The sequence below is a fragment of the Punica granatum genome, chromosome 2, assembly GCF_007655135.1.
Source record: "Punica granatum isolate Tunisia-2019 chromosome 2, ASM765513v2, whole genome shotgun sequence".
Lineage (NCBI taxonomy): Eukaryota > Viridiplantae > Streptophyta > Magnoliopsida > Myrtales > Lythraceae > Punica > Punica granatum.
The window spans coordinates 17692624-17705619 of NC_045128.1; positions in this window are offsets into that span (position 1 = coordinate 17692624).

Sequence of the window (12996 nt, forward strand, 5' to 3'; positions counted from 1 at the left end):
AATCGTGTCATTTATCATGTTTGTCATTTAAGCATGCGAGAAATGATTCGAAACGAGACGGGGAAACCTCGTGGAACCCCATTCGGGCCATGGGACCTCTCGGCTATCTCCTAGGAGAAATAACCGAGAGCCTCTTAGACTCGTACGGGTTGCATGAGGCTTCCTCTTCCCGTTTTTAGTCCGTTCTCGGCTTTCGTGTAATTTGCAATTCACATTATTGTCGCAATCTCACATGAAATGTCTTTCCCAACCAAACTTTGCATGGATTCGTAATTCGGAGACCCTTTCGGGCCTATTAGGACCAAAAGGTGTTCCAGCCATTGTTGGCCGAATCATCCTCGGTCTTTCTTGACCTGTCTTGGTTGCCGAATCACGAATCATTTCCACAATTAATGTATTCGGCACAACCCTTAAGCATTAATTTCACGAACGGGTTAATCGGGACGCTCACATGATTAAACCCACTTCACACTGATAAAGTTTACACGAATTGGCCATTAACTGATAACTCGTGTCGACGAGTTGTCAAATGACGTTGGTGCCCTTTTCAAACTTATCAATTTCAAAACCCGAAACACGCGGTCCGATGTAGCATGGACGTCTGAAAAGGGCTTCTGTGTCTCAACTTGAGTTTTTACCTGATTCCAGGTAACTCAGGTCAAGATACAGAAGATCTTTCTAGATCACTTCCGAGCAGATCGACCGGTTCTTTGGCTTTTTCGGGGTTCTTGCACAACCCTGGACGATCCAGGGATTTGGTTGACACCGGCTACAGGCCGAGGTGGCCCGCACTGCGATGTTTCCCCCTTTTCTAAAAACAATTTTCAAATAAAGGGCAAAATCGTCTTTTCACAATTCAGCGACACCCTTAGGGTTAGCATGACAGAAACACTACAGTACGGGATAAGAATGGGCTACCTGTTCAGGTACAAGTTCATCTGCATAGCCTTTTCTTATCTAACTGATGAGTTTCTGTTATCCTAACATAGACTCGGGTAACTAGAATGGTTATCTCTGTCAGAAAACATTCGAAATGCTGATTAACCTTTCACTCGACCTAACCAAACACTAGATAATGGTTAGGAGGAATTCTAGATTCCAAATCTAGAGTCAAAACACGAGTTTAGTTAATTCAGTGGTAATTCAGTGTCACAATACAGAACAACTGTAAAAGAAATCCACACACTTGAGATTTGACTCTTTTTGTCAAGTTCTCAAAACAAAGCCGAATGCTAAAACGATGGCACATGTTTGATTGTTTAACATATGGCATTTGCTTGCAAAAACACCCCTGGGTTAATAATCTGTTAATTCACGTAAACACGACAATAACAAACACTTTGTCTGTTATTAACATGTTGCGTGTTATCTTTCCGCACCTGTTTGCCATGCGGGTCGAGCCTAATCCCTAGGCCGAATAATATTAGGGTTCAACGCCCTAATCATCGAGCACAGGGTCCAACACCCTAATCAACACTCACAGGGTCCAACGCCCTATTCAGTGAGAGCGTCCATTGAATTTCAGTTCTTCGGTCTTTTCCCTAAACTCACGGTGAGTTAGAGTGGAATAATAACCGAACGCAAAACGACTGGAATTCGACCCTTTTTGTAATTTGTATTTATTGTTTTGAGAGCATTGTAAGGATTCTATTTGGTGCATTTATTCTGTAAAAATTCCAGTCGGTGAGCGAACGGTCCGAGAGTCGAATTAATCGAATCGGTCTAATGCTCGCCCAGACACAAGTAAATCCAAGATCTCGCGGTTCTGGTTCACGCAGGGATTCAACCTCCATGGTTCGATGAACTGTAACGCAAGATTGTGAACCAATTCCCTGACATATAGATTTACTTCTCTCCCGGCTTCTCAACCGACATCGTTTGGTTCATCGAATCTCCGGTGTCAAAACGTGCGAGCCTTGTGCAGCTTAATTCACGCGGTAAATAATAAAACATGCAAGCCTAGCAAACCAGAGTACCGAAAGGGCATGCGGGATATAGGCCCGCACGTAACATGAACCCCCGAACACGGACTTTCCGGTTCCGCACAGACCAATGCCTTAACAACAAACTAAGTGTTCCATACCCCTAGACCCAGGGTAACTTATCCGCCCTCGACCTTCGGGTCGTAAAATGATAAGTGGCGACTCCTTCTCTCACGCGTGTCCGACACGCGTCCCCACGGGAAGGTGGACGTTCCGACCAAGCCGCGCGATCCAAAAGCGCGCAATGCGGGCCCCGACGAGAGTCCACATTCAGGTCCGTACAACGGTCTTTGGCTAGATCCTCTAGCCGAGCATGCAACCAAAGAGGGGCAAGCTGTCAGCACCCCATTTTGGCCCACCGGCTTCCCACACGAGGATTCCCGGCCGAAGCCCGGGACACTATTCATCACCCGGCAATCAGAGGCAAATAGGCGGGTACGGGGTCATGAGCAATAGGAGAAAGAGCTAAGTCACTGAGAAAAGCGGAGGAAAGCCATCAGAAGAACGAATGAATAAGGAATCCCCAAAATGACGGGGCTGGCACTGTGGCACTATTCATCACCGAGTCACCGAGGCACCGAAAGGTGCCCAATATAGGACTCTAAAAATCCCTCTCAGTGCTAAAGTGACCAACGACACGTCCGGACGCATTTCCGGGGCAAGCCACATGAGCCAGGACACCCCAATCTCTCACGGACGCCTTTTCTAACAGAGCTCCCGGGGCCCGCTCCACTGACAAGCATACGGCCCCCCAAAACGGGCCTACAAGCACCCAGGGACCACCAGGGTCGGGGAACAAGCTTCAGACGACCTTCCGGAACTCGACTTGGTTTCCCGAGGGGCGTTTCAGTGGTCACGAACGTCCCCCGGCGAGCCTTCGGGGTACGTCCACGAAGAACAGAGATCACAACGATCCCCGAGCACCTCACAACGAGCCCCGAGCACCTCAAGACATTCAGGGAACGCTGAGAAAATCCCGGTCACAAGTCCCTAGGTCTTCCCGGGCCTACGGTCTTTGTCCGAGGGCGACGAGCCAAAGATCCCCCACGGGGCAAGAGGATCGCCAAAACGAATGTTAGGGTGCACAAAGAGCAATCGGGGATCGAGGGACACTAAACTCCACTCCGAATGTCCAAGCGGAGCAAAACCGACTCTTGAGGCTCCGTGTCGCCCGAACGTTCGTTCACACGACGCATGGCGATGTTAGGCTCATTCAAATCCTCGCTCAAGCATTCCAAATCTACAAATTAATTGGACATCGGAGATCGGATGCAAGCTCAATCAAGTTTCAAGCATTTTCCGGATTTTCTCTCAATCGAATGGGGCCCACAGCTCAGCCAAGCCAAGCCGTCAAGCCGCGGCTCAATCCCAAGCCACGGCTCAAACCCATGGCTCCGAATTGACAGCCCCAAGCCGTGGCTCCTCCCTCCCACCAACGGCTCCAAGCCTCCTCCACCACAAATTCAAATTTTTTCTTCACATCCATCAACTCCCATCACCCATCCATCACTCCATCACTGCCCTCTTGCTTTCCCTACACTCTACAAGACACAAATCCCTCCCTAATCTTCCCTCCAATTTCGGCAGCCCCCTCTTAAGCCCCTAAGCCGTGATTAAGCCTCCTTAATCGAGCCGTTAGCCATCCCTATAAAGCCTCTGGTATCATTAGTTCTAATAACTTCTTCATTCCCATTCTATCTCAAGCCAATCTCTCTCCAAAATCCTCTCAAACCCCAGCCCACTCCCACGTTTCCGTCCAGCCCTTGCAAAGGCCGAAATCGGCTAAAATCATCGGAAAACCACCCGGTATTCCGGTGACCACCCGACCCGACTTAAGCCAAAATCACCAAACTCCCTAGCCTACATATTTCCCACCCCCTAAGTCCATTTCCGGGCTTAGATTTTCGATTTGAAGCCTCCATCATCGCGTTCCGCCCATGCAAAGAGTCGGGTCCCGAAACCGTAACCGGGCGCATCCGAGTTCCCCACGTGTGCCATTTCGCCCCACGACTTCGGCGAGTCGTGCCCTCACGCTCAAGGGGTTCCTCACAACCCTCACCCTCCCCCGTGAAGAGGTGGTCACGGTCCGAGGGCCGACCAACCGTGCACAACCATCATTCACCCGTTTCTCTCTTACCGGGTTCCTCTCGTTTTTACCGAACTTTCTCTCACATTTTCGGATTTATTCAGGCCTTGGCACGCTCGGGACTGCCCATGGTCATCTAGATCCGCCTCTTAGGAGTCCAACGAGCCTGATCTCGCACCGTGCCGTGACCGAAGCTAGCGTGCCGACCCCGTTCTTCCCGAGCTGCCGCGACTGCCACCTTTCGGGTCCCTTTACCCGTAGCCTCAAACCGAGTCTTGCGACTCTCAAGGCCACTTCCCCGACTCTTCTCCTCGCACACCGAGGCTAGGAAACATCTCTTTGCGACTTAGAGAGGCTAGGATCCTTGATATTTGTTTACATGAAACGTTAAAATGGATTAAAGAGATCGGAAGGCATGAAAGCTTACTTTTTTCTTATGGATCCGTGATTCCCATGCACTCCCATGCAACGTGCGTCCGTTATTTTCGTTTGTATGTCTATGCCGTGTCCGTATGATGCATGAGCTTGTGCGCCATGGTAGGAGGTGGCTCGGATCCGAATGGGAGAGACTCCCTAGGCCACGGTGGAGCCATGGGACTCACTGCCTAGTCTCAAGGGAGAGACCCGTGAGCTCCCTTGGCTTGTCCGGGGTTAGGGCGGTCTCTCTCCCCCGAAACGAGTCGATTCCTACGTATCTTTATCATTAATCGTACGTAGCACGTTATGCATGACGGGAAAAGACCCGATTCGAGGCCGGAGAAACCCTCCCGACTCGTGCGAGCCATGGAAGCTCACGGCCTCCCTTGATGGATGTGGCCGAGAGCCTCCTTGGACCACACGGGTCCGGAAAGTTTTCTTCCACCTCGAGACGAGCCGATTCCCGTGTTTCATCCATTCAAGTTATTAGTTGAGTCAATGTCGTCTTTGTTGTTTTCCGTTTGAATAACCCATTCGTACGTGTTGTGTGATCTTATGCGATTATGGTTGTAACGGTGCCGAGATAATCGAACTTGTATCATTATTTTGATTGGCGTGTTGTAAATGTAAGAAACGACCGAAACCGGTGTAAGAGACCGTCCGAGATACGGGGACGAGTCAAGGAGGTATTCGGTCATCTCCCTAGGGATGTGGCCGAGTGTCCCATGACTCTCCTCGAGTCTAGACCGGCCTCTTCATCCGCTTGGAAATCGATTCTTAGAATTGTTTTGCAATTGTATTTGCCGTTTAATTACCAATCATATATCGATTACTCATTAGATGTGTTATTTTCGAGTAAGCACCTACCAAAATCATTAGTTGTGATAGGGATTTATAAACATCTAAGAATGTCACAAATGGAAGAACGGGACGTATCATTCGGCTAATTAAAACACTTGGACTAAACAATTGGGCAAATTGATTATTAATTCATAAACGCATCGATGATTTGCGGAACGGCATGAATGTCCTTTTCCATTAAAAGCTCACAATTTCAAAACACCGAGACACGTAACACGAATAGAATAGACGTCTGACGAGTACTCACGTGCTATGACTCGAGTCCGGGCCCGATTTGAGGCGGCTCGAGTCAAGACGCGCGAGCCCTTCTTGGACTTCTTCGTGTGACGCGATCTCCAATTTATACACGAACATTGCAATTTTATCATCCAAGGGCATAATCGTCATTCCGTGATTCACCGATACCCTGGGCGTTAGGGAGTTGGAAACACTTCGATCTATGAAAGAAAATGACAACCCGTTCGGGTGCGAGTTTCATTCGCACGGCCCATTCCGTTCACTTTCAGTGTTTCTATCTTCCTATCGTAGATTCGGTGGTGAACATTTTATTTCAGTTACAAAACATGAAAAACCGGATTAATCATGTATTTGGCTTAATCAAACATTGGATAATGGATAAGCAGAGTGATAGATTCAAACCTAGAGTCAAAACACGAGTTTGGCTAATTCGGTGAAACCGCAGTGTCACCTCACTGAATAAGAGTCTTAAAACAAACACACACATGTAATTGGCTTAGAACCCTATTCTAATCCACCATCTATGTTTGCCTAGGTTAGATACATTGTTTGCTAACCAACCCCGGTTAATAACTGATTAAATCACGTACATTCGGCCTAATACACAACTTGTCTGTATTCACCGATACTTATCAGTTGTTGTCTGTATTTCATCAGTTTTATCAGTTTTCTTCTGTTTTATTCTTGCTTTTGCTTATTTGTCGCGATTCGGGCCCAAGCCCATAGGTTACGTGTTACACGGGGTCCAATGCCCCAAACCACCGAACACGAGGTCCAACACCTCCTAATTCACCGAGCGCGTGCAACCCGAGTGCGGAATGGGATCTAGCCTCGATTCACCGTTACACTCTGAACACGGCCTATGTGGAAGGCAATTTGGATTGGGCGTGTGAAACGGATCTAGATATCACCCGGGAGCTCGATCGACCCAACGGTTACAGTGGGAATTGTGCGCACCCGAATTTAATCTCGTCGGGGCACGCATGCGCGCGCCTAAGCAAACGCGGCTTGGGAGTGTCCACCTTCCCGGGGACGCGCGACGGACGCACGTGAGAAGGAGTCGCCACTTGCCATTTTACGACCCGAAGGTCGAGGGCCGGCAAGTTACCCGGGTCTAGGGGTACGGGGTACACCTAAATGCTAAGGCAATGGTCGTACGGAACCGAAAATTCCGAATTCGGCCTTTCGATACTCTAGCTTGCTAGGCTTGCCATTTTGTTTATTCACCGCGTGATTTAGGGTCGCACTTGACTAGCCCGTTTTGACACCGTAAAATCGATGAATCGATTGAGTTGGGCCAAGAATCCGAAAGATGAGTAGGCTTGTGAATCAAGGAATCGGTTCGCTATCTTAGCGTTACAGTTCTTCGAACCGTGACGGTCGATTCCCTGCGCGAACCAAGACCATGATTATTCGAGCCTACTCATCCCTTGGTGACGATAGACCGACTTAACCGATTCGACACTCGGACCTCTTGCTCACCGATCGGGGATCCTTACAAGTATATGAATAAATGTACAAATAAGATCCTCGCAACGTACACTCGAATAATTACAGAATACAACCGAATGAAATAAATGGATCCCGATCGGTTTGCATTGGGCCAATATTCCACTCCGGCTCGCCGTATGTTTTGAATAACCGATAAACAAATTAAGGCAATGCGGGCTCAAAGAGCCGGGGGTCGGGTCCAATCGAACCGACGGTTTGCAGGAGAACCGATTAGTTCCCACTGTAACCGTTGGACCGATCGAGCTCCCGGGTGATATCTAAAAGCGTTTCACACATCCAATCCAAATTGCCTTCCACATAGGCCATATTTGGAGTGCGATGGTGACTCGAGGCTAGATCCCATTCCGCACTCGGGTTGCACGCGCTTGGTGAATGAAGAGGCGTTGGACCTCGTGTTCGGTGACTTAGGGGCGTTGGACCCCGTGCAACACGTGACCTATGGGTTCAGGCCCGAACCGCAATAAATCATCAAAAGCAAGAACAAAACAGAAGAAAACTGATGTAACTGACACGATACAGGAAGCAACTGACAACAACTGATAAGTGTCAGTGAATACAAACGAATTGTGTATTAGGCCGAATGTACGTGATTTAATCAGTTATTAGCCGGGGTTGATTAACAAACAATGTATCTATCCTAGGCAAGCATAAGTGGTGGATTGGGATGGGGTTCTAAGTCGATTACATGTGTGTGTTCGTTTTAAGACGCTTATTCAGTTAAGTGTCACTGTGGCTTCACTGAATTTAGCCCAACTCATGTCTTGACTCTAAAATGGAATCTATCATTCCGCCTATCCATTATCTAGTGTTTGATTAAGTCGAGTGTACGATTAATCCGATTGTTCGTGTTTTATATCTGAAATAAAATGCTCCCCACTGAATCTACAATAGGGAGACAGAAACACCGAAAATGGATGGAATAGGCCGCGCGAATGAGACTCATGTCCGAACGGGTAGCCCTTTTTCGTCCATAGATCGAGGTGTTTCCGACTTCCTATTGCCTAGGGTATCGGTGAATCAAAGAATGATAATTATGCCCTTGGACAATAAAATCGTGATGTTTATGTATAAATCGGAGATCGTGTCACACGAAGGGGTCTAAGAAGGACTCTCATGCCCCGACTCGGGCCGCCTCAAATCGGGCCCGGACTCGAGTCATGGCATGTGAGTACTCCCTAGACCTCAATCCTATACGTGTCACACGACTCGGTATTTTGAAATTGTGAATTTTTAAGGGCATTCTCACCATTCCATAAGTCGTCGATGCGTTTACAAATTGGGGGTTCGATTAACTCAATTATTTAGTCCGAATGATTTGGTTAATCGAATGATTCGTCCCGCTTTCCCGTTTGTGAAATTATTCGATGATGATGGTCCAACATCATAGGCATCGGGTTCGGTGAGTGATTATCCACAATCAACGCGCCGATCACGTAACCACCATATAGCTAATGATAAGACCCGAATATTAAGACACCCAATTCCAAGGAGCGATCCGAAACGACTAGGGAGGTCGCCTTAAACCCGGGAGGAATCCGGGGACTCTCGGCCACTCCCCGAAGGTAGGGGCCGAATGGCCCTTGATTTGTCTCGGATTTTGAGAGATCTCCCGCACCGGTTCTAATCGTTTCTTGCATACACAGTACATCAACCACGATAATAACGCATGTTTTAGTAACTTCGATACCACCACAACATAATTGCATGGAATCACATGAACGTGCATGAATCGAGACATTTAAACGGAAATAACAAGACGATCTTGACTCGAATGATAACGAAGTAAATAAAACACGAGAACCGACCCGTCTCGAGACGGAAGAAAACCTCCCGGACTCGTGTGGTCCGAGGAAGCTCTCGGCCCTATTCCTCCAAGGGAGGCCGTGAGCTTCCATGGCCCACATGAGTCGGGAAGACTTCTCCGGCCCCGATTCGGGCCTTTTCCCGTCATGCAATCACGTTATCCATGCTCGACGGTAAAGGAAACACGGGAACCAACCCTCTTCCGGGAAGGAGGAGACCTATCTAGCCACGGGTGGGCCAAGGGAGCTCACGGGTCTCTCCCTAGAGACTCGGCCGTGAGTCCCATGGCTCAACCCGTGGCCAAGGGGACCTCTTCCCTCCGGATCCGGGTTGTTTCCCGTCATGACATGCGAACTTGGGCTTCGGCCTAGTAACTTTATTGCTTTCCGGACTTCGCGTCCACGGACTTCGCGTCCACTTTACTGCTTTCCACAGGCTTCGGCCTAGTAACTTTACTGCTTTCCACGGGCTTCGGCCTAGTAACTTTATTGCTTTCCGGACTTCGCGTCCACTTTACTGCTTTCCACGGGCTTCGGCCTAGTAACTTTACTGCTTTCCACGGGCTTCGGCCTAGTAACTTTATTGCTTTCCGGACTTCGCGTCCACGGACTTCGCGTCCACTTTACTGCTTTCCACGGGCTTCGGCCTAGTAACTTTACTGCTTTCCACGGGCTTCGGCCTAGTAACTTTATTGCTTTCCGGACTTCGCGTCCACGGACTTCGCGTCCACTTTACTGCTTTCCACGGGCTTCGGCCTAGTAACCTTACTGTTTTCTACGGGCCTTGGCCCTGCACATGCTGTCGTGCGGGCTTAGACCCCGCTCCTGCATTTCATAATGTTCGCTTCCTAATCAGGTGGTCACCCTACGACGGGTTCGGGAACCTTTGCACATCCTCCCTAAACATCCAACGCGGGGAAGCAAGCTATCACAGAGAGCGATAACAGAAGCGGTCGCCGGGACCAAAAAGGGTGCCTCTCATGGTCTTTGGCTACATCCTCTAACCGAGCATGCAACCAAAGAGGGGCAAGCTGTCAGCACCCCATTTTGGTCCTTCGGCTTCCCGCACAAGGATTCCCGACTGAAACTCGGGACACTATTCATCGCCCGGCAATCGGAGGCAAATAGGCGGGCACGGGGTCATGAACAATAAAGAAGAGCACAATCCACTGAGAGAGACGGAAGAGAGCAGTCAGAAGAACAGACGAACGAGGAATCCCGAAAAACAACGGAGCTGGCACTGTGGCACTATTCATCACTGAGTCACCGAAGCACCGAAAAGTGCCCAGTATGGGGCTCCAAAAATCCCTCCTAGTGCCAAAATGACCAATGACACGTCCGGGCGCATTTCCGGGACATCCTGCTTAAGCCGGGACACCCCGATCCCCCACGGACGCCTTTTCTGATAGAGCTCCCGGGATTCGCTCCACTGACAAGCAAGCGGCCCCTCAAAACGGGTCTACAGGCGCCAAGGGACCACCAGGGCCAGGGAACAAGTTTCAGACAACCTTCCGGAACTCGGCTCGATCTCCCGAAGTACGCTTCAGTGATCACGAACGCCTCCCGGTGAACCTTCGGGTATTTCCACGGAAAGCAGAGACCACAACGATCTCTGAGTACCTCACGATAACCTCCAAGCACCTCAAGGCATTCAAGGCACACTGAGAAAATCCCGGTCGAAGTCCCTAGGCCTTCCCGGGCCAACGGTCCCCGACCGAGGACAAGCGGGCCAACGATCCCCCCGCGGGGCAAAAGGATCGTCAAAACAAATGCAAGGATGCACAAAGGTCAATCGGGGGTCGAGGGGCGCTAAATTTCACTCCGAACGTCTAAACGGGGCGAAACCGATTCCCGAGGCGCCGAGTCGCCCGAACGTTCGTCCACGCGACGCATGGCGATATTGGGCTCGCTCAAATCCTCGTAGTCCAAGCATTCCAAATCTTCAAATTAATTGGACATCGGAGGTCGGACGCGAGCTCAATCAAGTCTCAAGCGTTTGCCGGCTTTTCTCCTAATCGGATGGGACCCACAGCCTAGCCAAGCCAAGCCATCAAGCCGCGGCTCAACCCAAGCCACGGCTCAACCCTCGGCTCGGATTGGACAGCCCAAGCCGCGGCTCAAGCCTCTCCCACCGTCGGCTCCAACTCACCCCCACCACACATTTGAATTTCCCTCCCATCCATCACCTCCCTCCATCCATCCATCACTTCCTATCACATCCTATCACACCCATCACTCCTTCCTTTCCTTTCCCCACACTCTACAAGACATCTACCCCTCCCTAATCCCCCATTAAAAATTCGGCAGCCCTAGGTTAGCCCACTAAACCACACTTAACTTCACTTTATCAAGTCATTAGCCTTCCCTTTATAAGCCCTTTTACCATTAGACTTAATGACTTCTTCAATTTCACTCTCTCTCAAGCCAATCTCTCTCAAGAACTCTCTCAAACCTCAGCCCATCCCCTCACTTCCGTCCACCCTTTGCCAAGGCCGAAACCGGCCAAAACCGCCGGAAAACCACCCGGTATTCCGGTAACCACCCGACCCAACTTAACCCAAAAATTCTCAAACTTCATAGCCTACATATTTCCTACCCCCTAAGTCCATTTCCGGACTTGGATTTTCGATTTGAGGTCCCCAAGACTCCGTTCCAGCCGAAATTGCAATCGGGTCCCGAGACCCTCACCGCGCGCACCGAACACTAACGGCGTGCCATTTCATCCCACGACCTCAGAGAGTCGTGCCATCACATTTAAAGGGTTCCTCACAACCCTCACCCTCCCCCGTGAAGAGGTGGTCACGATCCGAGGGCCGACCCACCGTGCACGACCTCCGTTTTGCCCATTTTTACTAACCGGGTTTCTGTGTTTTCACTGAAACTTCTCTCATCATTTCCGACTTATTCAGGGTTCGGCACGCTCGGAGCTTTCCGTGCCCACCTAGATCTGCCTCTTAGGAGTCCAACGAGCCCGACCTTGCACCGTTCCGTGGTCGGAGCGAGCGTGCCAAGCCGTTTTCCCGCGGTTGCCGCAGCCGCGCCTACCCGGGTCGCCTACTGCCCTTCGCCCTAACCGAGTCTTCTTACTCTCAAAGACCACTTCCCCGACTCTTTCCCTCTTGCAACGAGGCTAGGTAACATCCCTTTACAACTTAGAAGAGTTAGGACTTTCTATCTTTACTTGTATGAAGTGTTTATACGTTTTTAAAAGTCGGTATGCATGCAAGATTTCATTTTTCTTTTAGATCCGAACTTGCCATGCATCCTCATGCAACGTACGTGTTCCATCTTGTTATTCTACGTCTATATGATCGTGTAAACATGCATGTATACGTGATGTGGTCCGAATCTAGGGGAATGAAATGGATATAGACTCGAGAGAGCCACGGAACCTCCCGGCCGAGCCTCATAGGTGATGGGCCGTGAGCCTCCTTGGCTCCTTCGAGTCCACAACCGCTTCATTCTCTCGGATTAGACCATCTCCACATTCGGGAAGGTCCTAACCGTGGCTAAGAGGTGTCTAACGAAGGGAATGGCTCGGAATCTAGGAGGGAGAGCCCTTAGATGGTTCGGTTATGTCAAAGGGGCTCACGGCCATACCCTTGCGATGGGTGACCCGTGAGGCTCCTTGGCCTAACCGAACCCCTAGGGCTCTTCTTTCTCCTTGATGCCGTGTATTTCCCATGTAATATCACTAAGACCACCATGAAATAAATTAAGTTCATTCGTTAGTTCCATAAATATGACTCGTTGTATGCTTTGTGTGTTTATTCATGTAAACCGTGATCGTGTTAGTCCCGATTTAGGGAAATATACATCGTTCTCATGTGCGGATTGTTTGATGCACGCAATGATCGGCTAGGAATGACACGAAAGACCCATCGAGATTCGAACCGGGTCAAGGAGTGTTCGGCCGACCACATTTGGGGATGGCCGAGCCCTCCTTTCACTCCTTGGAGCCTCGTTTGGTCTTTCCGTCCTTCCGAAGACGACCCTTGGAATTGTTTTTTTTATCATATTCCCCTTTAATCATATTCTACATGATTATTATTTATTAGGCTTGCTAGATCCGGACGTCGCACGTCGGAACCGTAATTGC